General features: G+C 41.9%; 58 non-coding genes across 58 annotated transcripts; all 58 read left to right on the top strand.

The window, feature by feature from the left end:
• Positions 1-164: 164 nt before the first annotated feature.
• TRNAV-AAC (transfer RNA valine (anticodon AAC)) lies at positions 165-237 on the top strand. The gene has a single exon. It is a non-coding gene; the product is annotated as a tRNA-Val (tRNA).
• Positions 238-302: 65 nt separating this feature from the next.
• On the top strand, positions 303-375 carry TRNAV-AAC (transfer RNA valine (anticodon AAC)). The gene has a single exon. It is a non-coding gene; the product is annotated as a tRNA-Val (tRNA).
• Positions 376-715: 340 nt separating this feature from the next.
• On the top strand, positions 716-788 carry TRNAV-AAC (transfer RNA valine (anticodon AAC)). The gene has a single exon. It is a non-coding gene; the product is annotated as a tRNA-Val (tRNA).
• A 203-nt stretch (positions 789-991) lies between these two features.
• On the top strand, positions 992-1064 carry TRNAV-AAC (transfer RNA valine (anticodon AAC)). Its single transcript has one exon. It is a non-coding gene; the product is annotated as a tRNA-Val (tRNA).
• Positions 1065-1678: 614 nt separating this feature from the next.
• Positions 1679-1751, top strand: TRNAV-UAC (transfer RNA valine (anticodon UAC)). The gene has a single exon. It is a non-coding gene; the product is annotated as a tRNA-Val (tRNA).
• A 64-nt stretch (positions 1752-1815) lies between these two features.
• Positions 1816-1888, top strand: TRNAV-AAC (transfer RNA valine (anticodon AAC)). The gene has a single exon. It is a non-coding gene; the product is annotated as a tRNA-Val (tRNA).
• Positions 1889-2091: 203 nt separating this feature from the next.
• TRNAV-AAC (transfer RNA valine (anticodon AAC)) lies at positions 2092-2164 on the top strand. The gene has a single exon. It is a non-coding gene; the product is annotated as a tRNA-Val (tRNA).
• Positions 2165-2642: 478 nt separating this feature from the next.
• Positions 2643-2715, top strand: TRNAV-UAC (transfer RNA valine (anticodon UAC)). The gene has a single exon. It is a non-coding gene; the product is annotated as a tRNA-Val (tRNA).
• Positions 2716-2780: 65 nt separating this feature from the next.
• TRNAV-UAC (transfer RNA valine (anticodon UAC)) lies at positions 2781-2853 on the top strand. Its single transcript has one exon. It is a non-coding gene; the product is annotated as a tRNA-Val (tRNA).
• A 477-nt stretch (positions 2854-3330) lies between these two features.
• On the top strand, positions 3331-3403 carry TRNAV-AAC (transfer RNA valine (anticodon AAC)). The gene has a single exon. It is a non-coding gene; the product is annotated as a tRNA-Val (tRNA).
• A 340-nt stretch (positions 3404-3743) lies between these two features.
• TRNAV-AAC (transfer RNA valine (anticodon AAC)) lies at positions 3744-3816 on the top strand. Its single transcript has one exon. It is a non-coding gene; the product is annotated as a tRNA-Val (tRNA).
• Positions 3817-4018: 202 nt separating this feature from the next.
• On the top strand, positions 4019-4091 carry TRNAV-AAC (transfer RNA valine (anticodon AAC)). The gene has a single exon. It is a non-coding gene; the product is annotated as a tRNA-Val (tRNA).
• A 340-nt stretch (positions 4092-4431) lies between these two features.
• TRNAV-UAC (transfer RNA valine (anticodon UAC)) lies at positions 4432-4504 on the top strand. The gene has a single exon. It is a non-coding gene; the product is annotated as a tRNA-Val (tRNA).
• A 65-nt stretch (positions 4505-4569) lies between these two features.
• Positions 4570-4642, top strand: TRNAV-UAC (transfer RNA valine (anticodon UAC)). Its single transcript has one exon. It is a non-coding gene; the product is annotated as a tRNA-Val (tRNA).
• Positions 4643-5119: 477 nt separating this feature from the next.
• TRNAV-AAC (transfer RNA valine (anticodon AAC)) lies at positions 5120-5192 on the top strand. Its single transcript has one exon. It is a non-coding gene; the product is annotated as a tRNA-Val (tRNA).
• A 340-nt stretch (positions 5193-5532) lies between these two features.
• On the top strand, positions 5533-5605 carry TRNAV-AAC (transfer RNA valine (anticodon AAC)). The gene has a single exon. It is a non-coding gene; the product is annotated as a tRNA-Val (tRNA).
• Positions 5606-5807: 202 nt separating this feature from the next.
• TRNAV-AAC (transfer RNA valine (anticodon AAC)) lies at positions 5808-5880 on the top strand. The gene has a single exon. It is a non-coding gene; the product is annotated as a tRNA-Val (tRNA).
• Positions 5881-6358: 478 nt separating this feature from the next.
• Positions 6359-6431, top strand: TRNAV-AAC (transfer RNA valine (anticodon AAC)). The gene has a single exon. It is a non-coding gene; the product is annotated as a tRNA-Val (tRNA).
• Positions 6432-6634: 203 nt separating this feature from the next.
• On the top strand, positions 6635-6707 carry TRNAV-UAC (transfer RNA valine (anticodon UAC)). The gene has a single exon. It is a non-coding gene; the product is annotated as a tRNA-Val (tRNA).
• A 202-nt stretch (positions 6708-6909) lies between these two features.
• On the top strand, positions 6910-6982 carry TRNAV-UAC (transfer RNA valine (anticodon UAC)). The gene has a single exon. It is a non-coding gene; the product is annotated as a tRNA-Val (tRNA).
• A 477-nt stretch (positions 6983-7459) lies between these two features.
• Positions 7460-7532, top strand: TRNAV-AAC (transfer RNA valine (anticodon AAC)). Its single transcript has one exon. It is a non-coding gene; the product is annotated as a tRNA-Val (tRNA).
• Positions 7533-7872: 340 nt separating this feature from the next.
• On the top strand, positions 7873-7945 carry TRNAV-AAC (transfer RNA valine (anticodon AAC)). Its single transcript has one exon. It is a non-coding gene; the product is annotated as a tRNA-Val (tRNA).
• A 202-nt stretch (positions 7946-8147) lies between these two features.
• On the top strand, positions 8148-8220 carry TRNAV-AAC (transfer RNA valine (anticodon AAC)). The gene has a single exon. It is a non-coding gene; the product is annotated as a tRNA-Val (tRNA).
• Positions 8221-8698: 478 nt separating this feature from the next.
• Positions 8699-8771, top strand: TRNAV-AAC (transfer RNA valine (anticodon AAC)). Its single transcript has one exon. It is a non-coding gene; the product is annotated as a tRNA-Val (tRNA).
• A 203-nt stretch (positions 8772-8974) lies between these two features.
• TRNAV-AAC (transfer RNA valine (anticodon AAC)) lies at positions 8975-9047 on the top strand. The gene has a single exon. It is a non-coding gene; the product is annotated as a tRNA-Val (tRNA).
• Positions 9048-9250: 203 nt separating this feature from the next.
• On the top strand, positions 9251-9323 carry TRNAV-UAC (transfer RNA valine (anticodon UAC)). Its single transcript has one exon. It is a non-coding gene; the product is annotated as a tRNA-Val (tRNA).
• Positions 9324-9526: 203 nt separating this feature from the next.
• Positions 9527-9599, top strand: TRNAV-UAC (transfer RNA valine (anticodon UAC)). The gene has a single exon. It is a non-coding gene; the product is annotated as a tRNA-Val (tRNA).
• Positions 9600-9939: 340 nt separating this feature from the next.
• On the top strand, positions 9940-10012 carry TRNAV-AAC (transfer RNA valine (anticodon AAC)). The gene has a single exon. It is a non-coding gene; the product is annotated as a tRNA-Val (tRNA).
• A 203-nt stretch (positions 10013-10215) lies between these two features.
• On the top strand, positions 10216-10288 carry TRNAV-UAC (transfer RNA valine (anticodon UAC)). The gene has a single exon. It is a non-coding gene; the product is annotated as a tRNA-Val (tRNA).
• A 340-nt stretch (positions 10289-10628) lies between these two features.
• Positions 10629-10701, top strand: TRNAV-UAC (transfer RNA valine (anticodon UAC)). The gene has a single exon. It is a non-coding gene; the product is annotated as a tRNA-Val (tRNA).
• A 65-nt stretch (positions 10702-10766) lies between these two features.
• TRNAV-AAC (transfer RNA valine (anticodon AAC)) lies at positions 10767-10839 on the top strand. Its single transcript has one exon. It is a non-coding gene; the product is annotated as a tRNA-Val (tRNA).
• A 203-nt stretch (positions 10840-11042) lies between these two features.
• On the top strand, positions 11043-11115 carry TRNAV-UAC (transfer RNA valine (anticodon UAC)). Its single transcript has one exon. It is a non-coding gene; the product is annotated as a tRNA-Val (tRNA).
• A 477-nt stretch (positions 11116-11592) lies between these two features.
• Positions 11593-11665, top strand: TRNAV-AAC (transfer RNA valine (anticodon AAC)). Its single transcript has one exon. It is a non-coding gene; the product is annotated as a tRNA-Val (tRNA).
• A 340-nt stretch (positions 11666-12005) lies between these two features.
• TRNAV-AAC (transfer RNA valine (anticodon AAC)) lies at positions 12006-12078 on the top strand. Its single transcript has one exon. It is a non-coding gene; the product is annotated as a tRNA-Val (tRNA).
• Positions 12079-12280: 202 nt separating this feature from the next.
• TRNAV-AAC (transfer RNA valine (anticodon AAC)) lies at positions 12281-12353 on the top strand. Its single transcript has one exon. It is a non-coding gene; the product is annotated as a tRNA-Val (tRNA).
• A 753-nt stretch (positions 12354-13106) lies between these two features.
• TRNAV-AAC (transfer RNA valine (anticodon AAC)) lies at positions 13107-13179 on the top strand. Its single transcript has one exon. It is a non-coding gene; the product is annotated as a tRNA-Val (tRNA).
• A 478-nt stretch (positions 13180-13657) lies between these two features.
• Positions 13658-13730, top strand: TRNAV-AAC (transfer RNA valine (anticodon AAC)). Its single transcript has one exon. It is a non-coding gene; the product is annotated as a tRNA-Val (tRNA).
• A 203-nt stretch (positions 13731-13933) lies between these two features.
• TRNAV-AAC (transfer RNA valine (anticodon AAC)) lies at positions 13934-14006 on the top strand. Its single transcript has one exon. It is a non-coding gene; the product is annotated as a tRNA-Val (tRNA).
• Positions 14007-14208: 202 nt separating this feature from the next.
• On the top strand, positions 14209-14281 carry TRNAV-AAC (transfer RNA valine (anticodon AAC)). The gene has a single exon. It is a non-coding gene; the product is annotated as a tRNA-Val (tRNA).
• A 478-nt stretch (positions 14282-14759) lies between these two features.
• TRNAV-AAC (transfer RNA valine (anticodon AAC)) lies at positions 14760-14832 on the top strand. Its single transcript has one exon. It is a non-coding gene; the product is annotated as a tRNA-Val (tRNA).
• Positions 14833-15311: 479 nt separating this feature from the next.
• On the top strand, positions 15312-15384 carry TRNAV-AAC (transfer RNA valine (anticodon AAC)). The gene has a single exon. It is a non-coding gene; the product is annotated as a tRNA-Val (tRNA).
• Positions 15385-15862: 478 nt separating this feature from the next.
• TRNAV-UAC (transfer RNA valine (anticodon UAC)) lies at positions 15863-15935 on the top strand. The gene has a single exon. It is a non-coding gene; the product is annotated as a tRNA-Val (tRNA).
• Positions 15936-16000: 65 nt separating this feature from the next.
• TRNAV-AAC (transfer RNA valine (anticodon AAC)) lies at positions 16001-16073 on the top strand. The gene has a single exon. It is a non-coding gene; the product is annotated as a tRNA-Val (tRNA).
• Positions 16074-16688: 615 nt separating this feature from the next.
• Positions 16689-16761, top strand: TRNAV-AAC (transfer RNA valine (anticodon AAC)). Its single transcript has one exon. It is a non-coding gene; the product is annotated as a tRNA-Val (tRNA).
• A 203-nt stretch (positions 16762-16964) lies between these two features.
• On the top strand, positions 16965-17037 carry TRNAV-UAC (transfer RNA valine (anticodon UAC)). The gene has a single exon. It is a non-coding gene; the product is annotated as a tRNA-Val (tRNA).
• A 339-nt stretch (positions 17038-17376) lies between these two features.
• TRNAV-UAC (transfer RNA valine (anticodon UAC)) lies at positions 17377-17449 on the top strand. The gene has a single exon. It is a non-coding gene; the product is annotated as a tRNA-Val (tRNA).
• A 64-nt stretch (positions 17450-17513) lies between these two features.
• On the top strand, positions 17514-17586 carry TRNAA-UGC (transfer RNA alanine (anticodon UGC)). Its single transcript has one exon. It is a non-coding gene; the product is annotated as a tRNA-Ala (tRNA).
• A 615-nt stretch (positions 17587-18201) lies between these two features.
• Positions 18202-18274, top strand: TRNAV-AAC (transfer RNA valine (anticodon AAC)). The gene has a single exon. It is a non-coding gene; the product is annotated as a tRNA-Val (tRNA).
• Positions 18275-18477: 203 nt separating this feature from the next.
• Positions 18478-18550, top strand: TRNAV-UAC (transfer RNA valine (anticodon UAC)). The gene has a single exon. It is a non-coding gene; the product is annotated as a tRNA-Val (tRNA).
• Positions 18551-18615: 65 nt separating this feature from the next.
• On the top strand, positions 18616-18688 carry TRNAV-AAC (transfer RNA valine (anticodon AAC)). Its single transcript has one exon. It is a non-coding gene; the product is annotated as a tRNA-Val (tRNA).
• A 203-nt stretch (positions 18689-18891) lies between these two features.
• Positions 18892-18964, top strand: TRNAV-UAC (transfer RNA valine (anticodon UAC)). The gene has a single exon. It is a non-coding gene; the product is annotated as a tRNA-Val (tRNA).
• A 477-nt stretch (positions 18965-19441) lies between these two features.
• Positions 19442-19514, top strand: TRNAV-UAC (transfer RNA valine (anticodon UAC)). The gene has a single exon. It is a non-coding gene; the product is annotated as a tRNA-Val (tRNA).
• Positions 19515-19757: 243 nt separating this feature from the next.
• Positions 19758-19830, top strand: TRNAV-UAC (transfer RNA valine (anticodon UAC)). Its single transcript has one exon. It is a non-coding gene; the product is annotated as a tRNA-Val (tRNA).
• Positions 19831-19895: 65 nt separating this feature from the next.
• Positions 19896-19968, top strand: TRNAV-UAC (transfer RNA valine (anticodon UAC)). The gene has a single exon. It is a non-coding gene; the product is annotated as a tRNA-Val (tRNA).
• Positions 19969-20032: 64 nt separating this feature from the next.
• Positions 20033-20105, top strand: TRNAY-AUA (transfer RNA tyrosine (anticodon AUA)). The gene has a single exon. It is a non-coding gene; the product is annotated as a tRNA-Tyr (tRNA).
• Positions 20106-20783: 678 nt separating this feature from the next.
• Positions 20784-20856, top strand: TRNAA-UGC (transfer RNA alanine (anticodon UGC)). The gene has a single exon. It is a non-coding gene; the product is annotated as a tRNA-Ala (tRNA).
• A 1706-nt stretch (positions 20857-22562) lies between these two features.
• On the top strand, positions 22563-22635 carry TRNAV-AAC (transfer RNA valine (anticodon AAC)). The gene has a single exon. It is a non-coding gene; the product is annotated as a tRNA-Val (tRNA).
• A 753-nt stretch (positions 22636-23388) lies between these two features.
• On the top strand, positions 23389-23461 carry TRNAV-AAC (transfer RNA valine (anticodon AAC)). Its single transcript has one exon. It is a non-coding gene; the product is annotated as a tRNA-Val (tRNA).
• The last annotated feature ends 1932 nt before the right edge of the window (positions 23462-25393 follow it).

Here is a 25393-nt window from a genome sequence, read left to right as displayed (position 1 = left end):
TCTCTTGCAAATCTTCGTATTATCACGTATCTATGGTGTTGTGGTTATCACGTCCGCCTAACACGCGGCAGGTCCCAGGTTCGAGCCCTGGTAGATACATGTTTTGACAACCGTGATTGGACATAATTATAAGCTAGATCCCTTCGAAAACTCAGAACAACCAAGTATCTATGGTGTAGTGGTTATTACGTCCGCCTAACACGCGGAAGGTCCCAGGTTCGAGCCCTGGTAGATACATGTTTTGACCATCGTAATTGGACATAATAATAAGTTAGATCTCTTCTAAAACTCAGAAGAATCACGTATCTATGGTGTAGTGGTTATCACGTCCGCCTAACACGCGGAAGGTCCCAGGTTCGAGCCCTGGTAGATACATGTTTTGACAACCGTGATTGGACATAATTATAAGCTAGATCCCTTCGAAAACTCAGAACAAACTAGTATCTATGGTGTAGTAGTTATTACGTCCACCTAACACGCGGAAGGTCCCAGGTTCGAGCCCTGGTAGATACATGTTTTGACCATCGTAATTGGACATAATAATAAGTTAGATCTCTTCTAAAACTCAGAAGAATCACGTATCTATGGTGTAGTGGTTATCACGTCCGCTTTACACGCGGAAAGTCTCAGGTTCGAGCCCTGGTTGATACATGTTTTGACCATCGTAATTGGACATAATAAAAGCTACATCTCTTGCAAATCTTTGTATTATCACGTATCTATGGTGTTGTGGTTATCACGTCCGCCTAACACGCGGAAGGTCCCAGGTTCGAGCCCTGGTAGATACATGTTTTGACAACCGTGATTGGACATCACTATAAGTTAGATCTCTTCTAAAACTCAGAAGAATCACGTATCTATGGTGTAGTGGTTATCACGTCCGCTCTACACGCGGAAGGTCCCAGGTGCGAGCCCTGGTAGATACATGTTTTGACCATTGTAATTGGACATAATAATAAGTTAGATCTCTTCTAAAACTCAGAAGAATCACGTATCTATGGTGTAGTGGTTATCACGTCCGCCTAACACGCGGAAGGTCCCAAGTTCGAGCCCTGGTAGATACATGTTTTGACAACCGTGATTGGACATAATTATAAGCTAGATCCCTTCGAAAACTCAGAACAAATTAGTATCTATGGTGTAGTGGTTATTGCATCCACCTAACACGCGGAAGGTCCCAGGTTCGAGCCCTGGTAGATACATGTTTTGACCATCGTAATTGGACATAATAAAAGCTATATCTTTTGCCAATCTTTGTATTATCACGTATCTATGGTGTTGTGGTTATCACGTCCGCTTTACACGCCGAAGTTCCCAGGTTCGAGCCCTGGTAGATACATGTTTTGACCATCGTAATTGGACATAATAAAAGCTACATCTCTTGCAAATCTTCGTATTATCACGTATCTATGGTGTTGTGGTTATCACGTCCGCCTAACACGCGGCAGGTCCCAGGTTCGAGCCCTGGTAGATACATGTTTTGACAACCGTGATTGGACATAATAATAAGTTAGATCTCTTCTAAAACTCAGAAGAATCACGTATCTATGGTGTAGTGGTTATAACGTCCGCTTTACACGCGGAAAGTCTCAGGTTCGAGCCCTGGTTGATACATGTTTTGACCATCGTAATTGGACAATATAAAAGCTATATCTCTTGCAAATCTTTGTATTATCACGTATCTATGGTGTTGTGGTTATCACGTCCGCTTTACACGCGGAAGGTCCCAGGTTCGAGCCCTGGTAGATACATGTTTTGACCATCGTAATTGGACATAATAAAAGCTACATCTCTTGCAAATCTTTGTATTATCACGTATCTATGGTGTTGTGGTTATCACGTCCGCCTAACACGCGGAAGGTCCCAGGTTCGAGCCCTGGTAGATACATGTTTTGACAACCGTGATTGGACATAATTATAAGCTAGATCCCTTCGATAACTCAGAACAACCAAGTATCTATGGTGTAGTGGTTATTACGTCCGCCTAACACGCGGAAGGTACCAGGTTCGAGCCCTGGTAGATACATGTTTTGACCATCGTAATTGGACATAATAATAAGTTAGATCTCTTCTAAAACTCAGAAGAATCACGTATCTATGGTGTAGTGGTTATCACGTCCGCCTAACACGCGGAAGGTCCCAGGTTCGAGCCCTGGTAGATACATGTTTTGACAACCGTGATTGGACATAATTATAAGCTAGATCCCTTCGAAAACTCAGAACAACCAAGTATCTATGGTGTAGTGGTTATTACGTCCGCCTAACACGCGAAAGGTCCCAGGTTCGAGCCCTGGTAGATACATGTTTTGACAACCGTGATTGGACATAATTATAAGCTAGATCCCTTCGAAAACTCAGAACAAACTAGTATCTATGGTGTAGTGGTTATTACATCCACCTAACACGCGGAAGGTCCCAGGTTCGAGCCCTGGTAGATACATGTTTTGACCATCGTAATTGGACATAATAATAAGTTAGATCTCTTCTAAAACTCAGAAGAATCACGTATCTATGGTGTAGTGGTTATAACGTCCGCTTTACACGCGGAAAGTCTCAGGTTCGAGCCCTGGTTGATACATGTTTTGACCATCGTAATTGGACACAATAAAAGCTATATCTCTTGCAAATCTTTGTATTATCACGTATCTATGGTGTTGTGGTTATCACGTCCGCTTTACACGCGGAAGGTCCCAGGTTCGAGCCCTGGTAGATACATGTTTTGACCATCGTAATTGGACATAATAATAAGTTAGATCTCTTCTAAAACTCAGAAGAATCACGTATCTATGGTGTAGTGGTTATCACGTCCGCTTTACACGCGGAAGGCCCCAGGTTCCAGCCCTGGTTGATACATGTTTTGACCATCGTAATTGGACATAATAAAAGCTACATCTCTTGCCAATCTTTGTATTATCACGTATCTATGGTGTTGTGGTTATCACGTCCGCTTTACACGCGGAAGTTCCCAGGTTCGAGCCCTGGTAGATACATGTTTTGACCATCGTAATTGGACATAATAAAAGCTACATCTCTTGCAAATCTTCGTATTATCACGTATCTATGGTGTTGTGGTTATCACATCCGCCTAACACGCGGCAGGTCCCAGGTTCGAGCCCTGGTAGATACATGTTTTGACAACCGTGATTGGACATAATTATAAGCTAGATCCCTTCGAAAACCCAGAACAAACTAGTATCTATGGTGTAGTGGTTATTACATCCACCTAACACGCGGAAGGTCCCAGGTTCGAGCCCTGGTAGATACATGTTTTGACCATCGTAATTGGACATAATAATAAGTTAGATCTCTTCTAAAACTCAGAAGAATCACGTATCTATGGTGTAGTGGTTATCACGTCCGCCTAACACGCGGAAGGTCCCAGGTTCGAGCCCTGGTAGATACATGTTTTGACAACCGTGATTGGACATAATTATAAGCTAGATCCCTTCGAAAACTCAGAACAAACTAGTATCTATGGTGTAGTAGTTATTACGTCCACCTAACACGCGGAAGGTCCCAGGTTCGAGCCCTGGTAGATACATGTTTTGACCATCGTAATTGGACATAATAATAAGTTAGATCTCTTCTAAAACTCAGAAGAATCACGTATCTATGGTGTAGTGGTTATCATGTCCGCTTTACACGTGGAAAGTCTCAGGTTCGAGCCCTGGTTGATGCATGTTTTGACCATCGTAATTGGACATAATAAAAGCTACATCTCTTGCAAATCTTTGTATTATCACGTATCTATGGTGTTGTGGTTATCACGTCCGCCTAACACGCGGAAGGTCCCAGGTTCGAGCCCTGGTAGATACATGTTTTGACAACCGTGATTGGACATCATTATAAGCTAGACCCTTCGAAAACTCAGATCAACCAAGTATCTATGGTGTAGTGGTTATTACGTCCGCCTAACTCGCGGAAGGTACCAGGTTCGAGCCCTGGTAGATACATGTTTTGACCATCGTAATTGGACATAATAATAAGTAAGATCTCTTCTAAAACTCAGAAGAATCACGTATCTATGGTGTAGTGGTTATCACGTCCGCCTAACACGCGGAAGGTCCCAGGTTCGAGCCCTGGTAGATACATGTTTTGACAACCGTGATTGGACATAATTATAAGCTAGATCCCTTCGAAAACTCAGAACAAACTAGTATCTATGGTGTAGTGGTTATTACATCCACCTAACACGCGGAAGGTCCCAGGTTCGAGCCCTGGTAGATACATGTTTTGACCATCGTAATTGGACATAATAATAAGTTAGATCTCTTCTAAAACTCAGAAGAATCACGTATCTATGGTGTAGTGGTTATAACGTCCGCTTTACACGCGGAAAGTCTCAGGTTCGAGCCCTGGTTGATACATGTTTTGACCATCGTAATTGGACACAATAAAAGCTATATCTCTTGCAAATCTTTGTATTATCACGTATCTATGGTGTTGTGGTTATCACGTCCGCTTTACACGCGGAAGGTCCCAGGTTCGAGCCCTGGTAGATACATGTTTTGACCATCGTAATTGGACATAATAATAAGTTAGATCTCTTCTAAAACTCAGAAGAATCACGTATCTATGGTGTAGTGGTTATCACGTCCGCTTTACACGCGGAAGGCCCCAGGTTCCAGCCCTGGTTGATACATGTTTTGACCATCGTAATTGGACATAATAAAAGCTACATCTCTTGCCAATCTTTGTATTATCACGTATCTATGGTGTTGTGGTTATCACGTCCGCTTTACACGCGGAAGTTCCCAGGTTCGAGCCCTGGTAGATACATGTTTTGACCATCGTAATTGGACATAATAAAAGCTACATCTCTTGCAAATCTTCGTATTATCACGTATCTATGGTGTTGTGGTTATCACATCCGCCTAACACGCGGCAGGTCCCAGGTTCGAGCCCTGGTAGATACATGTTTTGACAACCGTGATTGGACATAATTATAAGCTAGATCCCTTCGAAAACTCAGAACAAACTAGTATCTATGGTGTAGTGGTTATTACATCCACCTAACACGCGGAAGGTCCCAGGTTCGAGCCCTGGTAGATACATGTTTTGACCATCGTAATTGGACATAATAATAAGTTAGATCTCTTCTAAAACTCAGAAGAATCACGTATCTATGGTGTAGTGGTTATCACGTCCGCCTAACACGCGGAAGGTCCCAGGTTCGAGCCCTGGTAGATACATGTTTTGACAACCGTGATTGGACATAATTATAAGCTAGATCCCTTCGAAAACTCAGAACAAACTAGTATCTATGGTGTAGTAGTTATTACGTCCACCTAACACGCGGAAGGTCCCAGGTTCGAGCCCTGGTAGATACATGTTTTGACCATCGTAATTGGACATAATAATAAGTTAGATCTCTTCTAAAACTCAGAAGAATCACGTATCTATGGTGTAGTGGTTATCATGTCCGCTTTACACGTGGAAAGTCTCAGGTTCGAGCCCTGGTTGATGCATGTTTTGACCATCGTAATTGGACATAATAAAAGCTACATCTCTTGCAAATCTTTGTATTATCACGTATCTATGGTGTTGTGGTTATCACGTCCGCCTAACACGCGGAAGGTCCCAGGTTCGAGCCCTGGTAGATACATGTTTTGACAACCGTGATTGGACATCATTATAAGCTAGACCCTTCGAAAACTCAGATCAACCAAGTATCTATGGTGTAGTGGTTATTACGTCCGCCTAACTCGCGGAAGGTACCAGGTTCGAGCCCTGGTAGATACATGTTTTGACCATCGTAATTGGACATAATAATAAGTAAGATCTCTTCTAAAACTCAGAAGAATCACGTATCTATGGTGTAGTGGTTATCACGTCCGCCTAACACGCGGAAGGTCCCAGGTTCGAGCCCTGGTAGATACATGTTTTGACAACCGTGATTGGACATAATTATAAGCTAGATCCCTTCGAAAACTCAGAACAACCAAGTATCTATGGTGTAGTGGTTATTACGTCCGCCTAACACGCGGAAGGTACCAGGTTCGAGCCCTGGTAGATACATGTTTTGACCATCGTAATTGGACATAATAATAAGTTAGATCTCTTCTAAAACTCAGAAGAGTCACGTATCTATGGTGTAGTGGTTATCACGTCCGCTTTACACGCGGAAAGTCTCAGGTTCGAGCCCTGGTTGATACATGTTTTGACCATCGTAATTTGACATAATAAAAGCTATATCTCTTGCAAATCTTTGTATTATCACGTATCTATGGTGTTGTGGTTATCACGACCGCTTTACACGCGGAAGGTCCCAGGTTCGAGCCCTGCTAGATACATGTTTTGACCATCGTAATTGGACATAATAATAAGTTAGATCTCTTCTAAAACTCAGAAGAATCACGTATCTATGGTGTAGTGGTTATCACGTCCGCCTAACACGCGGAAGGTCCCAGGTTCGAGCCCTGGTAGATACATGTTTTGACAACCGTGATTGGACATAATTATAAGCTAGATCCCTTCGAAAACTCAGAACAACCAAGTATCTATGGTGTAGTGGTTATTACGTCCGCCTAACACGCGGAAGGTACCAGGTTCGAGCCCTGGTAGATACATGTTTTGACCATCGTAATTGGACATAATAATAAGTTAGATCTCTTCTAAAACTCAGAAGAATCACGTATCTATGGTGTAGTGGTTATCACGTCCGCTTTACACGCGGAAGGTCTCAGGTTCGAGCCCTGGTTGATACATGTTTTGACCATCGTAATTGGACATAATAAAAGCTATATCTCTTGCAAATCTTTGTATTATCACGTATCTATGGTGTTGTGGTTATCACGACCGCTTTACACGCGGAAGGTCCCAGGTTCGAGCCCTGCTAGATACATGTTTTGACCATCGTAATTGGACATAATAATAAGTTAGATCTCTTCTAAAACTCAGAAGAATCACGTATCTATGGTGTAGTGGTTATCACGTCCGCTTTACACGCGGAAGGCCCCAGGTTCCAGCCCTGGTTGATACATGTTTTGACCATCGTAATTGGACATAATAAAAGCTACATCTCTTGCCAATCTTTGTATTATCACGTATCTATGGTGTTGTGGTTATCACGTCCGCTTTACACGCGGAAGTTCCCAGGTTCGAGCCCTGGTAGATACATGTTTTGACCATCGTAATTGGACATAATAAAAGCTACATCTCTTGCAAATCTTCGTATTATCACGTATCTATGGTGTTGTGGTTATCACATCCGCCTAACACGCGGCAGGTCCCAGGTTCGAGCCCTGGTAGATACATGTTTTGACAACCGTGATTGGACATAATTATAAGCTAGATCCCTTCGAAAACTCAGAACAAACTAGTATCTATGGTGTAGTGGTTATTACATCCACCTAACACGCGGAAGTTCCCAGGTTCGAGCCCTGGTAGATACATGTTTTGACCATCGTAATTGGACATAATAATAAGTTAGATCTCTTCTAAAACTCAGAAGAATCACGTATCTATGGTGTAGTGGTTATCACGTCCGCCTAACACGCGGAAGGTCCCAGGTTCGAGCCCTGGTAGATACATGTTTTGACAACCGTGATTGGACATAATTATAAGCTAGATCCCTTCGAAAACTCAGAACAAACTAGTATCTATGGTGTAGTAGTTATTACGTCCACCTAACACGCGGAAGGTCCCAGGTTCGAGCCCTGGTAGATACATGTTTTGACCATCGTAATTGGACATAATAATAAGTTAGATCTCTTCTAAAACTCAGAAGAATCACGTATCTATGGTGTAGTGGTTATCATGTCCGCTTTACACGTGGAAAGTCTCAGGTTCGAGCCCTGGTTGATACATGTTTTGACCATCGTAATTGGACATAATAAAAGCTACATCTCTTGCAAATCTTTGTATTATCACGTATCTATGGTGTTGTGGTTATCACGTCCGCCTAACACGCGGAAGGTCCCAGGTTCGAGCCCTGGTAGATACATGTTTTGACAACCGTGATTGGACATCATTATAAGCTAGACCCTTCGAAAACTCAGATCAACCAAGTATCTATGGTGTAGTGGTTATTCCGTCCGCCAAACTCGCGGAAGGTACCAGGTTCGAGCCCTGGTAGATACATGTTTTGACCATCGTAATTGGACATAATAATAAGTAAGATCTCTTCTAAAACTCAGAAGAATCACGTATCTATGGTGTAGTGGTTATCACGTCCGCCTAACACGCGGAAGGTCCCAGGTTCGAGCCCTGGTAGATACATGTTTTGACAACCGTGATTGGACATAATTATAAGCTAGATCCCTTCGAAAACTCAGAACAACCAAGTATCTATGGTGTAGTGGTTATTACGTCCGCCTAACACGCGGAAGGTACCAGGTTCGAGCCCTGGTAGATACATGTTTTGACCATCGTAATTGGACATAATAATAAGTTAGATCTCTTCTAAAACTCAGAAGAATCACGTATCTATGGTGTAGTGGTTATCACGTACGCTTTACACGCGGAAAGTCTCAGGTTCGAGCCCTGGTTGATACATGTTTTGACCATCGTAATTTGACATAATAAAAGCTATATCTCTTGCAAATCTTTGTATTATCACGTATCTATGGTGTTGTGGTTATCACGACCGCTTTACACGCGGAAGGTCCCAGGTTCGAGCCCTGCTAGATACATGTTTTGACCATCGTAATTGGACATAATAATAAGTTAGATCTCTTCTAAAACTCAGAAGAATCACGTATCTATGGTGTAGTGGTTATCACGTCCGCCTAACACGCGGAAGGTCCCAGGTTCGAGCCCTGGTAGATACATGTTTTGACAACCGTGATTGGACATAATTATAAGCTAGATCCCTTCGAAAACTCAGAACAACCAAGTATCTATGGTGTAGTGGTTATTACGTCCGCCTAACACGCGGAAGGTACCAGTTTCGAGCCCTGGTAGATACATGTTCTGACCATCGTAATTGGACATAATAATAAGTTAGATCTCTTCTAAAACTCAGAAGAATCACGTATCTATGGTGTTGTGGTTATCACGTCCGCCTAACACGCGGAAGGTCCCAGGTTCGAGCCCTGGTAGATACATGTTTTGACAACCGTGATTGGACATAATTATAAGCTAGATCCCTTCGAAAACTCAGAACAACCAAGTATCTATGGTGTAGTGGTTATTACGTCCGCCTAACACGCGGAAGGTACCAGGTTCGAGCCCTGGTAGATACATGTTTTGACCATCGTAATTGGACATAATAATAAGTTAGATCTCTTCTAAAACTCAGAAGAATCACGTATCTATGGTGTAGTGGTTATCACGTCCGCTTTACACGCGGAAGGTCCCAGGTTCGAGCCCTGGTAGATACATGTTTTGACAACCGTGATTGGACATAATTATAAGCTAGATCCCTTCGAAAACTCAGAACAACCAAGTATCTATGGTTTAGTGGTTATGACTTCCACTTTAAACGCGGAAGTTCCCAGGTACGAGCCCAGATAGATACATGTTTTGACCATCGTGATTGGACATAGTAATAATCTAGATCTCTTCTAAAACTCAGAAGAATCACGTATCTATGGTGTAGTGGTTATCACGTCCGCTTTACACGCGGAAGGCCCCAGGTTCCAGCCCTGGTTGATACATGTTTTGACCATCGTAATTGGACATAATAATAAGTTAGATCTCTTCTAAAACTCAGAAGAATCACGTATCTATGGTGTAGTGGTTATCACGTCCGCTTTACACGCGGAAAGTCTCAGGTTCGAGCCCTGGTTGATACATGTTTTGACCATCGTAATTTGACATAATAAAAGCTATATCTCTTGCAAATCTTTGTATTATCACGTATCTATGGTGTTGTGGTTATCACGACCGCTTTACACGCGGAAGGTCCCAGGTTCGAGCCCTGCTAGATACATGTTTTGACCATCGTAATTGGACATAATAATAAGTTAGATCTCTTCTAAAACTCAGAAGAATCACGTATCTATGGTGTAGTGGTTATCACGTCCGCCTAACACGCGGAAGGTCCCAGGTTCGAGCCCTGGTAGATACATGTTTTGACAACCGTGATTGGACATAATTATAAGCTAGATCCCTTCGAAAACTCAGAACAACCAAGTATCTATGGTGTAGTGGTTATTACGTCCGCCTAACACGCGGAAGGTACCAGTTTCGAGCCCTGGTAGATACATGTTCTGACCATCGTAATTGGACATAATAATAAGTTAGATCTCTTCTAAAACTCAGAAGAATCACGTATCTATGGTGTAGTGGTTATCACGTCCGCTTTACACGCGGAAGGTCCCAGGTTCGAGCCCTGGTAGATACATGTTTTGACCATCGTAATTGGACATAATAAAAGCTACATCTCTTGCAAATCTTTGTATTATCACGTATCTATGGTGTTGTGGTTATCACGTCCGCCTAACACGCGGAAGGTACCAGGTTCGAGCCCTGGTAGATACATGTTTTGACAACCGTGATTGGACATAATTATAAGCTAGATCCCTTCGAAAACTCAGAACAACCAAGTATCTATGGTGTAGTGGTTATTACGTCCGCCTAACACGCGGAAGGTACCAGGTTCGAGCCCTGGTAGATACATGTTTTGACCATCGTAATTGGACATAATAATAAGTTAGATCTCTTCTAAAACTCAGAAGAATCACGTATCTATGGTGTAGTGGTTATCACGTCCGCTTTACACGCGGAAGGTCCCAGGTTCGAGCCCTGGTAGATACATGTTTTGACCATCGTAATTGGACATAATAATAAGTTAGATCTCTTCTAAAACTCAGAAGAATCACGTATCTATGGTGTAGTGGTTATCACGTCCGCCTAACACGCGGAAGGTCCCAGGTTCGAGCCCTGGTAGATACATGTTTTGACAACCGTGATTGGACATAATTATAAGCTAGATCCCTTCGAAAACTCAGAACAACCAAGTATCTATGGTTTAGTGGTTATGACTTCCACTTTAAACGCGGAAGTTCCCAGGTACGAGCCCAGATAGATACATGTTTTGACCATCGTGATTGGACATAGTAATAATCTAGATCTCTTCTAAAACTCAGAAGAATCACGTATCTATGGTGTAGTGGTTATCACGTCCGCTTTACACGCGGAAGGCCCCAGGTTCCAGCCCTGGTTGATACATGTTTTGACCATCGTAATTGGACATAATAAAAGCTACATCTCTTGCCAATCTTTGTATTATCACGTATCTATGGTGTTGTGGTTATCACGTCCGCTTTACACGCGGAAGTTCCCAGGTTCGAGCCCTGGTAGATACATGTTTTGACCATCGTAATTGGACATAATAAAAGCTACATCTCTTGCAAATCTTCGTATTATCACGTATCTATGGTGTTGTGGTTATCGCATCCGCCTAACACGCGGCAGGTCCCAGGTTCGAGCCCTGGTAGATACATGTTTTGACAACCGTGATTGGACATAATTATAAGCTAGATCCCTTCGAAAACTCAGAACAAACTAGTATCTATGGTGTAGTGGTTATTACATCCACCTAACACGCGGAAGGTCCCAGGTTCGAGCCCTGGTAGATACATGTTTTGACCATCGTAATTGGACATAATAATAAGTTAGATCTCTTCTAAAACTCAGAAGAATCACGTATCTATGGTGTAGTGGTTATCACGTCCGCCTAACACGCGGAAGGTCCCAGGTTCGAGCCCTGGTAGATACATGTTTTGACAACCGTGATTGGACATAATTATAAGCTAGATCCCTTCGAAAACTCAGAACAAACTAGTATCTATTGTGTAGTAGTTATTACGTCCACCTAACACGCGGAAGGTCCCAGGTTCGAGCCCTGGTAGATACATGTTTTGACCATCGTAATTGGACATAATAATAAGTTAGATCTCTTCTAAAACTCAGAAGAACCACGTATCTATGGTGTAGTGGTTATCATGTCCGCTTTACACGTGGAAAGTCTCAGGTTCGAGCCCTGGTTGATACATGTTTTGACCATCGTAATTGGACATAATAAAAGCTACATCTCTTGCAAATCTTTGTATTATCACGTATCTATGGTGTTGTGGTTATCACGTCCGCCTAACACGCGGAAGGTCCCAGGTTCGAGCCCTGGTAGATACATGTTTTGACAACCGTGATTGGACATCATTATAAGCTAGACCCTTCGAAAACTCAGATCAACCAAGTATCTATGGTGTAGTGGTTATTACGTCCGCCTAACTCGCGGAAGGTACCAGGTTCGAGCCCTGGTAGATACATGTTTTGACCATCGTAATTGGACATAATAATAAGTAGGATCTCTTCTAAAACTCAGAAGAATCACGTATCTATGGTGTAGTGGTTATCACGTCCGCCTAACACGCGGAAGGTCCCAGGTTCGAGCCCTGGTAGATACATGTTTTGACAACCGTGATTGGACATAATTATAAGCTAGATCCCTTCGAAAACTCAGAACAACCAAGTATCTATGGTGTAGTGGTTATTACGTCCGCCTAACACGCGGAAGGTACCAGGTTCGAGCCCTGGTAGATACATGTTTTGACCATCGTAATTGGACATAATAATAAGTTAGATCTCTTCTAAAACTCAGAAGAATCACGTATCTATGGTGTAGTGGTTATCACGTCCGCTTTACACGCGGAAAGTCTCAGGTTCGAGCCCTGGTTGATACATGTTTTGACCATCGTAATTGGACATAATAAAAGCTATATCTCTTGCAAATCTTTGTATTATCACGTATCTATGGTGTTGTGGTTATCACGACCGCTTTACACGCGGAAGGTCCCAGGTTCGAGCCCTGCTAGATACATGTTTTGACCATCGTAATTGGACATAATAATAAGTTAGATCTCTTCTAAAACTCAGAAGAATCACGTATCTATGGTGTTGTGGTTATCACGACCGCTTTACACGCGGAAGGTCCCAGGTTCGAGCCCTGCTAGATACATGTTTTGACCATCGTAATTGGACATCATTATAAGCTAGACCCTTCGAAAACTCAGATCAACCAAGTATCTATGGTGTAGTGGTTATTACGTCCGCCTAACTCGCGGAAGGTACCAGGTTCGAGCCCTGGTAGATACATGTTTTGACCATCGTAATTGGACATAATAATAAGTAAGATCTCTTCTAAAACTCAGAAGAATCACGTATCTATGGTGTAGTGGTTATCACGTCCGCCTAACACGCGGAAGGTCCCAGGTTCGAGCCCTGGTAGATACATGTTTTGACAACCGTGATTGGACATAATTATAAGCTAGATCCCTTCGAAAACTCAGAACAACCAAGTATCTATGGTGTAGTGGTTATTACGTCCGCCTAACACGCGGAAGGTACCAGGTTCGAGCCCTGGTAGATACATGTTTTGACCATCGTAATTGGACATAATAATAAGTTAGATCTCTTCTAAAACTCAGAAGAATCACGTATCTATGGTGTAGTGGTTATCACGTCCGCTTTACACGCGGAAAGTCTCAGGTTCGAGCCCTGGTTGATACATGTTTTGACCATCGTAATTGGACATAATAAAAGCTATATCTCTTGCAAATCTTTGTATTATCACGTATCTATGGTGTTGTGGTTATCACGACCGCTTTACACGCGGAAGGTCCCAGGTTCGAGCCCTGCTAGATACATGTTTTGACCATCGTAATTGGACATAATAATAAGTTAGATCTCTTCTAAAACTCAGAAGAATCACGTATCTATGGTGTAGTGGTTATCACGTCCGCCTAACACGCGGAAGGTCCCAGGTTCGAGCCCTGGTAGATACATGTTTTGACAACCGTGATTGGACATAATTATAAGCTAGATCCCTTCGAAAACTCAGAACAACCAAGTATCTATGGTGTAGTGGTTATTACGTCCGCCTAACACGCGGAAGGTACCAGTTTCGAGCCCTGGTAGATACATGTTCTGACCATCGTAATTGGACATAATAATAAGTTAGATCTCTTCTAAAACTCAGAAGAATCACGTATCTATGGTGTTGTGGTTATCACGTCCGCCTAACACGCGGAAGGTCCCAGGTTCGAGCCCTGGTAGATACATGTTTTGACAACCGTGATTGGACATCATTATAAGCTAGACCCTTCGAAAACTCAGATCAACCAAGTATCTATGGTGTAGTGGTTATTACGTCCGCCTAACTCGCGGAAGGTACCAGGTTCGAGCCCTGGTAGATACATGTTTTGACCATCGTAATTGGACATAATAATAAGTAAGATCTCTTCTAAAACTCAGAAGAATCACGTATCTATGGTGTAGTGGTTATCACGTCCGCCTAACACGCGGAAGGTCCCAGGTTCGAGCCCTGGTAGATACATGTTTTGACAACCGTGATTGGACATAATTATAAGCTAGATCCCTTCGAAAACTCAGAACAACCAAGTATCTATGGTGTAGTGGTTATTACGTCCGCCTAACACGCGGAAGGTACCAGGTTCGAGCCCTGGTAGATACATGTTTTGACCATCGTAATTGGACATAATAATAAGTTAGATCTCTTCTAAAACTCAGAAGAATCACGTATCTATGGTGTAGTGGTTATCACGTCCGCTTTACACGCGGAAAGTCTCAGGTTCGAGCCCTGGTTGATACATGTTTTGACCATCGTAATTGGACATAATAAAAGCTATATCTCTTGCAAATCTTTGTATTATCACGTATCTATGGTGTTGTGGTTATCACGACCGCTTTACACGCGGAAGGTCCCAGGTTCGAACCCTGCTAGATACATGTTTTGACCATCGTAATTGGACATAATAATAAGTTAGATCTCTTCTAAAACTCAGAAGAATCACGTATCTATGGTGTAGTGGTTATCACGTCCGCCTAACACGCGGAAGGTCCCAGGTTCGAGCCCTGGTAGATACATGTTTTGACAACCGTGATTGGACATAATTATAAGCTAGATCCCTTCGAAAACTCAGAACAACCAAGTATCTATGGTGTAGTGGTTATTACGTCCGCCTAACACGCGGAAGGTACCAGTTTCGAGCCCTGGTAGATACATGTTCTGACCATCGTAATTGGACATAATAATAAGTTAGATCTCTTCTAAAACTCAGAAGAATCACGTATCTATGGTGTAGTGGTTATCACGTCCGCTTTACACGCGGAAAGTCTCAGGTTCGAGCCCTGGTAGATACATGTTTTGACCATCGTAATTGGACATAATAATAAGTTAGATCTCTTCTAAAACTCAGAAGAATCACGTATCTATGGTGTAGTGGTTATTACGTCCGCCTAACACGCGGAAGGTACCAGTTTCGAGCCCTGGTAGATACATGTTTTGACCATCGTAATTGGACATAATAATAAGTTAGATCTCTTCTAAAACTCAGAAGGATCACGTATCTATGGTGTAGTGGTTATCACGTCCGCCTAACACGCGGAAGGTCCCAGGTTCGAGCCCTGGTAGATACATGTTTTGACAACCGTGATTGGACATAATTATAAGCTAGATCCCTTCGAAAACTCAGAACAAACTAGTATCTATGGTGTAGTAGTTATTACGTCCACCTAACACGCGGAAGGTCCCAGGTTCGAGCCCTGGTAGATACATGTTTTGACCATCGTAATTGGACATAATAATAAGTTAGATCTCTTCTAAAACTCAGAAGAATCACGTATCTATGGTGTAGTGGTTATCACGTCCGCTTTACACGCGGAAAGTCTCAGGTTCGAGCCCTGGTTGATACATGTTTTGACCATCGTAATTGGACATAATAAAAGCTATATCTCTTGCAAATCTTTGTATTATCACGTATCTATGGTGTTGTGGTTATCACGACCGCTTTACACGCGGAAGGTCCCAGGTTCGAGCCCTGGTAGATACATGTTTTGACCATCGTAATTGGACATAATAATAAGTTAGATCTCTTCTAAAACTCAGAAGAATCACGTATCTATGGTGTGGTGGTTATCACGTCCGCTTTACACGCGGAAGGTCCCAGGTTCGAGCCCTGGTAGATACATGTTTTGACCATCGTAATTGGACATAATAATAAGTTAGATCTCTTCTAAAACTCAGAAGAATCACGTATCTATGGTGTAGTGGTTATCACGTCCGCCTAACACGCGGAAGGTCCCAGGTTCGAGCCCTGGTAGATACATGTTTTGACAACCGTGATTGGACATAATTATAAGCTAGATCCCTTCGAAAACTCAGAACAAACTAGTATCTATGGTGTAGTAGTTATTACGTCCACCTAACACGCGGAAGGTCCCAGGTTCGAGCCCTGGTAGATACATGTTTTGACCATCGTAATTGGACATAATAATAAGTTAGATCTCTTCTAAAACTCAGAAGAATCACGTATCTATGGTGCAGTGGTTATCACGTCCGCTTTACACGCGGAAAGTCTCAGGTTCGAGCCCTGGTTTATACATGTTTTGACCATCGTAATTGGACATAATAAAAGCTACATCTCTTGCAAATCTTTGTATTATCACGTATCTATGGTGTTGTGGTTATCACGTCCGCCTAACACGCGGAAGGTCCCAGGCTCGAGCCCTGGTAGATACATGTTTTGACAACCGTGATTGGACATCATTATAAGCTAGACCCTTCGAAAACTCAGATCAACCAAGTATCTATGGTGTAGTGGTTATTACGTCCGCCTAACTCGCGGAAGGTACCAGGTTCGAGCCCTGGTAGATACATGTTTTGACCATCGTAATTGGACATAATAATAAGTAAGATCTCTTCTAAAACTCAGAAGAATCACGTATCTATGGTGTAGTGGTTATCACGTCCGCCTAACACGCGGAAGGTCCCAGGTTCGAGCCCTGATAGATACATGTTTTGACAACCGTGATTGGACATAATTATAAGTTAGATCCCTTCGAAAACTCAGAACAACCAAGTATCTATGGTTTAGTGGTTATGACTTCCACTTTAAACGCGGAAGGTCCCAGGTACGAGCCCAGATAGATACATGTTTTGACCATCGTGATTGGACATAGTAATAATCTAGATCTCTTCTAAAACTCAGAACAATCACGTATCTATGGTGTAGTGGTTATCACGTCCGCTTTACACGCGGAAGGCCCCAGGTTCGAGCCCTGGTTGATACATGTTTTGACCATCGTAATTGGACATAATAAAAGCTACATCTCTTGCAAATCTTCGTATTATCACGTATCTATGGTGTTGTGGTTATCACGTCCTCCTAACACGCGGCAGGTCCCAGGTTCGAGCCCTGGTAGATACATGTTTTGACAACCGTGATTGGACATAATTATAAGCTAGATCCCTTCGAAAACTCAGAACAAACTAGTATCTATGGTGTAGTGGTTATTACATCCACCTAACACGCGGAAGGTCCCAGGTTCGAGAACTGGTAGATACATGTTTTGACCATCGTAATTGGACACAATAAAAGCTATATCTCTTGCAAATCTTTGTATTATCACGTATCTATGGTGTTGTGGTTATCACGTCCGCTTTACACGCGGAAGGTCCCAGGTTCGAGCCCTGGTAGATACATGTTTTGACCATCGTAATTGGACATAATAAAAGCTACATCTCTTGCAAATCTTTGTACTATCACGTATCTATGGTGTAGTGGTTACCACGTCCGCTTTGCACTCGGAAGGTCCCAGGTTCGAGCCCTGGTAGATACATGTTTTGACAACCGTGATTGGACATCATTATAAGCTAGACCCTTCGAAAACTCAGATCAACCAAGTATCTATGGTGTAGTGGTTATTACGTCCGCCTAACTCGCGGAAGGTACCAGGTTCGAGCCCTGGTAGATACATGTTTTGACAACCGTGATTGGACATAATTATAAGCTAGATCCCTTCGAAAACTCAGAACAACCAAGTATCTATGGTGTAGTGGTTATTACGTCCGCCTAACACGCGGAAGGTACCAGGTTCGAGCCCTGGTAGATACATGTTTTGACCATCGTCATTGGACATAATAATAAGTTAGATCTCTTCTAAAACTCAGAAGAATCACGTATCTATGGTGTAGTGGTTATCACGTCCGCTTTACACGCGGAAAGTCTCAGGTTCGAGCCCTGGTTGATACATGTTTTGACCATCGTAATTGGACATAATAAAAGCTATATCTCTTGCAAATCTTTGTATTATCACGTATCTATGGTGTTGTGGTTATCACGACCGCTTTACACGCGGAAGTTCCCAGGTTCGAGCCCTGGTAGATACATGTTTTGACCATCGTAATTGGACATAATAATAAGTTAGATCTCTTCTAAAACTCAGAAGAATCACGTATCTATGGTGTAGTGGTTATCACGTCCGCCTAACACGCGGAAGGTCCCAGGTTCGAGCCCTGGTAGATACATGTTTTGACAACCGTGATTGGACATAATTATAAGCTAGATCCCTTCGAAAACTCAGAACAACCAAGTATCTATGGTGTAGTGGTTATTACGTCCGCCTAACACGCGGAAGGTACCAGTTTCGAGCCCTGGTAGATACATGTTCTGATCATCGTAATTGGACATAATAATAAGTTAGATCTCTTCTAAAACTCAGAAGAATCACGTATCTATGGTGTAGTGGTTATCACGTCCGCTTTACACGCGGAAGGTCCCAGGTTCGAGCCCTGGTAGATACATGTTTTGACCATCGTAATTGGACATAATAATAAGTTAGATCTCTTCTAAAACTCAGAAGAATCACGTATCTATGGTGTAGTGGTTATCACGTCCGCCTAACACGCGGAAGGTCCCAGGTTCGAGCCCTGGTAGATACATGTTTTGACAACCGTGATTGGACATAATTATAAGCTAGATCCCTTCGAAAACTCAGAACAACCAAGTATCTATGGTTTAGTGGTTATGACTTCCACTTTAAACGCGGAAGTTCCCAGGTACGAGCCCAGATAGATACATGTTTTGACCATCGTGATTGGACATAGTAATAATCTAGATCTCTTCTAAAACTCAGAACAATCACGTATCTATGGTGTAGTGGTTATCACGTCCGCGTTACACGCGGAAGGTCCCAGGTTCGAGCCCTGGTTGATACATGTTTTGGCCATCGTAATTGGACATAATAAAAGCTACATCTCTTGCAAATCTTCGTATTATCACGTATCTATGGTGTTGTGGTTATCACGTCCTCCTAACACGCGGCAGGTCCCAGGTTCGAGCCCTGGTAGATACATGTTTTGACAACCGTGATTGGACATAATTATAAGCTAGATCCCTTCGAAAACTCAGAACAAACTAGTATCTATGGTGTAGTGGTTATTACATCCACCTAACACGCGGAAGGTCCCAGGTTCGAGAACTGGTAGATACATGTTTTGACCATCGTAATTGGACATAATAATAAGTTAGATCTCTTCTAAAACTCAGAAGAATCACGTATCTATGGTGTAGTGGTTATAACGTCCGCTTTACACGCGGAAAGTCTCAGGTTCGAGCCCTGGTTGATACATGTTTTGACCATCGTAATTGGACACAATAAAAGCTATATCTCTTGCAAATCTTTGTATTATCACGTATCTATGGTGTTGTGGTTATCACGTCCGCTTTACACGCGGAAGGTCCCAGGTTCGAGCCCTGGTAGATACATGTTTTGACCATCGTAATTGGACATAATAAAAGCTACATCTCTTGCAAATCTTTGTATTATCACGTAATTATAAGCTAGATCCCTTCGAAAACTCAGAACAACCAAGTATCTATGGTGTAGTGGTTATTACGTCCGCCTAACACGCGGAAGGTACCAGGTTCGAGCCCTGGTAGATACATGTTTTGACCATCGTAATTGGACATAATAAAAGCTACATCTCTTGCCAATCTTTGTATTATCACGTATCTATGGTGTTGTGGTTATCACGTCCGCTTTACACGCGGATGGTCCCAGGTTCGAGCCCTGGTAGATACATGTTTTGACCATCGTAATTGGACATAATAATAAGTTAGATCTCTTCTAAAACTCAGAAGAATCACGTATCTATGGTGTAGTGGTTATCACGTCCGCTTTACACGCGGAAGTTCCCAGGTTCGAGCCCTGGTAGATACATGTTTTGACCATCGAAATTGGACATAATAAAAGCTACATCTCTTGCAAATCTTTGTATTATCACGTATCTATGGTGTTGTGGTTATCACGTCCGCCTATAACGCGGAAGGTCCCAGGTTCGAGCCCTGGTAGATGCATGTTTTGACAAGCGTGATTGGACAAAATTATAAGCTAGATCCCTTCGAAAACTCAGAACAACCAAGTATCTATGGTTTAGTGGTTATGACTTCCACTTTAAACGCGGAAGTTCCAAGGTACGAGCCCAAATAGATACATGTTTTGACCATCGTGATTGGACATAGTAACAATCTAGGTCTCTTGCAAAACTTTGTATTGCCACTTATCTATTACGTAGTGGTTATTACGTCGGCCTAACACGCGGAAGGTCCCAGGTTCGAGCCCTAGTAGATACATGTTTTTACCATCGTCATTGGACATAATAAAAAGTTAGATCTCTTCTAAAACTCAGCAGAATCACGTATTCTACAGGGCCGGTAGGCCCTTGTAGATATGACTTGATACTCTATTGTAAAGTTAAAGCAAAATTTACATGCTTTTACCAATTTTCCTATGGAGATTAACATGGGGTTTTTCGTGATATTTAACCACCTCTAACTGAAAAACTAGAGCGAAGTTATTTTTGGAATACTCTTAATTTAACAATTAAGTATTCAGGGTGTGTGATCGGCTAGTCTAATCAGAAACAATTAAGTCTAAGTATGTTAATTTTAGTTAAATACAGAAGTACTTGTTTCGACCATCGTGATTGGACATAATAATAATGCTAGAGCTCTTCGAAAACTCAAAATAACCAAGTATCTATGGTGTAGTGGTTACCACGTCCGCTTTGCACTCGGAAGATCCCAGGTTCGAGCCCTGGTAGGTACGTGACTTGACTATCGTTATTGGACACAATAATAAGCTAGATCTCTTCGAAAACTCAGAATAACCAAGTATTCATTGTGTAGTGGTTGTCACGTCCGCTTTACATGCGGAAGGTCCCGGGTTCGAGCCCTGGTAGATACATGTTTTGACCATCGTGATTGGACATAATAAAAAGCTAGATCTCTTAGGAATCTCAGTATTACCAGGTATGTGTAGTGTAGTGGTTATCTCGTCCGCCTAACACGCGGAAGGTGCAACGTTCGGGCCCTGCTAGATGCATGTTTTGACCATCGTAATTGGACATAATAATAAGCGGTAAAGAAAACATAATTACTCAAAATTTAATTACATTAAGACTGAAGCGACAGATATTATATAAAAACGTCTTGGTTTGGACCAAGGCCGAAAAAACCAACGATATGTGTGAGGTTTATCAATTGACTGAAGTATCAGATATTGAAATTTTTTCTAGTTATTTTTATACACTCAATCCTTAATCAATATGTAATTCAATCAACTGATTTTACTGTTAATCGACCTAGTCCCTCTAAATTAATTGAAAAAATTACATATCTACGCTTTTTCAAGAACAATTACATTTTCCGAAAACATTTTATCATGAAATTAATTATTTTGAAGGGATTTCGTGTCGATGCTCACTAACTTGTGAGCATCTTGACCGACATAGTTTTAATTGTTGCTGGCTTGACAAATTTTCAAGTTTGCACCAAAAGAAGTTTAAATCTGTTTTAAGTTGTTGATAAGACTGTCGTTTAGAGTGAATGTCGTCTACTTAAGACAAAGCAACAAAGTTTATCCTGTGTGGTAAAGGGTAAAGATCACATAAACAGAAATACTTCTCAGACTTGTTATATTCATTTCCCGCGGAAATAATATGGTTAAACACATCATTCATTACAAGTTATGCCAAGAAGGTCACATTTAACTCCGACATCCCCTCCCTTCCTCTATTTTCAAAATATATGGCATTTTATAATCACCAGTGTTTTCAGTGTTTGGGTCATCTGAGCCGTCGCAACACACTCAGCCAATATTACCATAGACTGAGTTATGACCAAGAATTTCTTAAGTACGGAAAAGGAAGTTCCAGTGCAACTTTACCATCAAAGAGGCGACAATAGAAATGTAGCATTTCGATATACGAAATTAAATGTATAAATTCGCGCAACACCCTTGTTTGGCATCCACGATCAAATATTTACATTTTCCATTCGAGTTATGCCAAAGTTCGCTTGCTTTTTTTACACATCCACTAGAACATTTCAAATATTCAATACTGTATCCTCAACATGATAAATTAATTTCACGATAAAATGTTTTCGGAAAATGTAATTGTTCTTGAAAAAGCGTAGATATGTAATTTTTTCAATTAATTTAGAGGGACTAGGTCGATTAACAGTAAAATCAGTTGATTGAATTAAATATTGATTAAGGATTGAGTGTATAAAAATAACTAGAAAAAATTTCAATATCTGATACTTCAGTCAATTGATAAACCTCAAACATATCGTTTGTTTTTTCGGCCTTGGTCCAAACCAAGACGTTTTTATATAATCTATGGTGTTGTGGTTATCACGTCCGCTTTACACGCGGAAGGTCCCAGGTTCGAGCCCTGGTAGATACATGTTTTGACCATCGTAATTGGACATAATAAATGCTACATCTCTTGCAAATCTTTGTATTATCACGTATCTATGGTGTTGTGGTTATCACGTCCGCCTAACACGCGGAAGGTCCCAGGTTCGAGCCCTGGTAGATACATGTTTTGACCATCGTGATTGAACATAGTAATAATCTAGATCTCTTGCAAAACTTTGGGCTATTACGTAATTATTCTGTAGTGGTTATCACGTCCGCCTAAAACGAGGAAGGTCCCAGGTTCGAGCCCTATTGGATACATGATTTGACCATCGTGATTGGTCATAATAATAAGCTAGATCTCTTCGAAAACTTAGTACAACCAAGTATCAATGGTGTAGTGGTTATGACTTCCACTTTAAACGCGGAAGCTCCCAGGTTCGAGCCCTGGTAGATACATGTTTTGACCATCGTGACTGGACATAATTATAAGCTAGATCCCTTCGAAAACTCAGAACAACCAAGTACCTATGGTGTAGTGGTTATTACGTCCGCCTAACATGCGGAAGATCCCAGGTTCGTGCCCTGGTAAATACATGTTTTGACCATCGTAATTGGACATAAAAAAAGCTACATCTCTTGCAAATCTTTGTATTATCACGTATCTATGGTGTTGTGGTTATCACGTCCGCCTAACACGCGGAAGGTCGCAGGTTCGAGCCCTGGTAGATACATGTTTTGACAACCGTGATTGGATATAATTTTAAGCTAGATCTCTTCAAAAACTCAGAACAAGCGATTATCTGTGGTTTAGTGGTTATTACGTCCTCGTAACACGCGGAAGGTCCCAGGTTCGAGCCCTGGTAGATACATGTTTTGACCATCGTAATTGGACATAATAAATGCTACATCTCTTGCAAATCTTTGTATTATCACGTATCTATGGTGTTGTGGTTATCACGTCCGCCTAACACGCGGAAGGTCCCAGGTTCGAGCCCTGGTAGATACATGATTTGACCATCGTGATTGCACATAATAATAACCTAGATTTCTTCGAAAACTCAGGACAACCAAGTATCTATGGTTTAGTGGTTATGACTTCCACTTTAAACGCGGAAGTTCCCAGGTACGAGCCCAGATAGACACATGTTTTGACCATCGTGATTGAACATAGTAATAATCTAGATCTCTTGCAAAACTTTGGGCTATTACGTAATTATTCTGTAGTGGTTATCACGTCCGCCTAAAACGAGGAAGGTCCCAGGTTCGAGCCCTATTGGATACATGATTTGACCATCGTGATTGGTCATAATAATAAGCTAGATCTCTTCGAAAACTTAGTACAACCAAGTATCAATGGTGTAGTGGTTATGACTTCCACTTTAAACGCGGAAGCTCCCAGGTTCGAGCCCTGGTAGATACATGTTTTGACCATCGTGACTGGACATAATAATAAGCTAGATCTCTTCGAAAACTCAGAACAAACACGGATATATGGTTTATTGGTTATGACTTCCACTTTAAACGCGGAAGTTCCCAGGTTCGAGACCAGATAGATACAAGTTTTGACCATCGTGATTGGACATAAAAATAATCTAGATCTCTTGCAAAACTTTGGGTTATCACGTATCTTTTGTGTAGTGGTTATTACGTCCGCCTAACACGCGGAAGGTCCCAGGTTCGAGCCCTGGTAGATACGTTTTGACCATCGTAATTGGACATAATAAAAGCTAGATCCCTTCGAAAACTCAGAACAACCAAGTATCTATGGTTTAGTGGTTATGACTTCCACTTTAAACGCGGAAGTTCCCAGGTACGAGCCCAGTTAGATACATGTTTTGACCATCGTGATTGGACATAGTAATAATCTAGATCTCTTGCAAAACTTTGGGTTATCACGTATCTATTGTGTAGTGGTTATCACGTCCGCCTAACACGCAGAAGGTCCCAGGTTCGAGCCCTGGTAGATACATGTTTTGACCATCGTGACTGGACATAATAATAAGCTAGATCTCTTCGAAAACTCAGAACAACCACGTATCTATGGTTTAGTGGTTATGACTTCCACTTTAAACGCGGAAGCTCCCAGGTTCGAGCCCTGGTAGATACATGTTTTGACCATCATGATTGGACATAATAATAATCTAGGTCTCTTGCAAAACTTTGTATTGCCACTTATCTATTGCGTAGTGGTTACCACGTCCGCCCAACACGCGGAAGGTCCGAGGTTCGAGCCCTGGTAGACACATGTTTTGACCATCGTGATTGGACATAATAATAAGCTAGATCTCTTCAAAAACTCAGAACAACCGATTATCTGTGGTTTAGTGGTTATGACTTCCACTTTAAACGCGGAAGGTCACAGGTTCGAGCCCAAATAGATACAAGTTTTCACCATCGTGATTAGACATAATAATAATCTAGATCTCTTGCGAAACTTTGGGTTATAACGTATCTATTGTGTAGTGGTTATCACGTCCGCCTAACACGCGAAAGGTCCCAGGTTCGAGCCCTGGTAGATACATGATTTGACCATCGTGATTGCACATAATAATAAGCTAGATCTCTTCGGAAACTCAGGACAACCAAGTATCTATGGTTTAGTGGTTATGACTTCCACTTTAAACGCGGAAGTTCCCAGGTTCGAGTCCAGATAGATACATGTCTTGACCATCGTGATTGGATATAATAATAATCTACATCTCTTGCAAAACTTTGGGCTATTACGTAATTATTCTGTAGTGGTTATCACGTCCGCCTAAAACGAGGAAGGTCCCAGGTTCGAGCCCTATTGGATACATGATTTGACCATCGTGATTGGTCATAATAATAAGCTAGATCTCTTCGAAAACTTAGTACAACCAAGTATCAATGGTGTAGTGGTTATGACTTCCACTTTAAACGCGGAAGCTCCCAGGTTCGAGCCCTGGTAGATACATGT

The sequence above is a fragment of the Phalangium opilio genome, unplaced genomic scaffold (assembly GCF_054372755.1).
Source record: "Phalangium opilio isolate 3A_F unplaced genomic scaffold, DU_Popi_V2 ptg000100l_1, whole genome shotgun sequence".
In the NCBI taxonomy this organism is placed as follows: Eukaryota; Metazoa; Arthropoda; class Arachnida; order Opiliones; family Phalangiidae; genus Phalangium; species Phalangium opilio.
The sequence above is the reverse complement of the archived record's forward strand: the minus strand, read 5'-3'. Positions and strand labels throughout refer to the sequence as shown.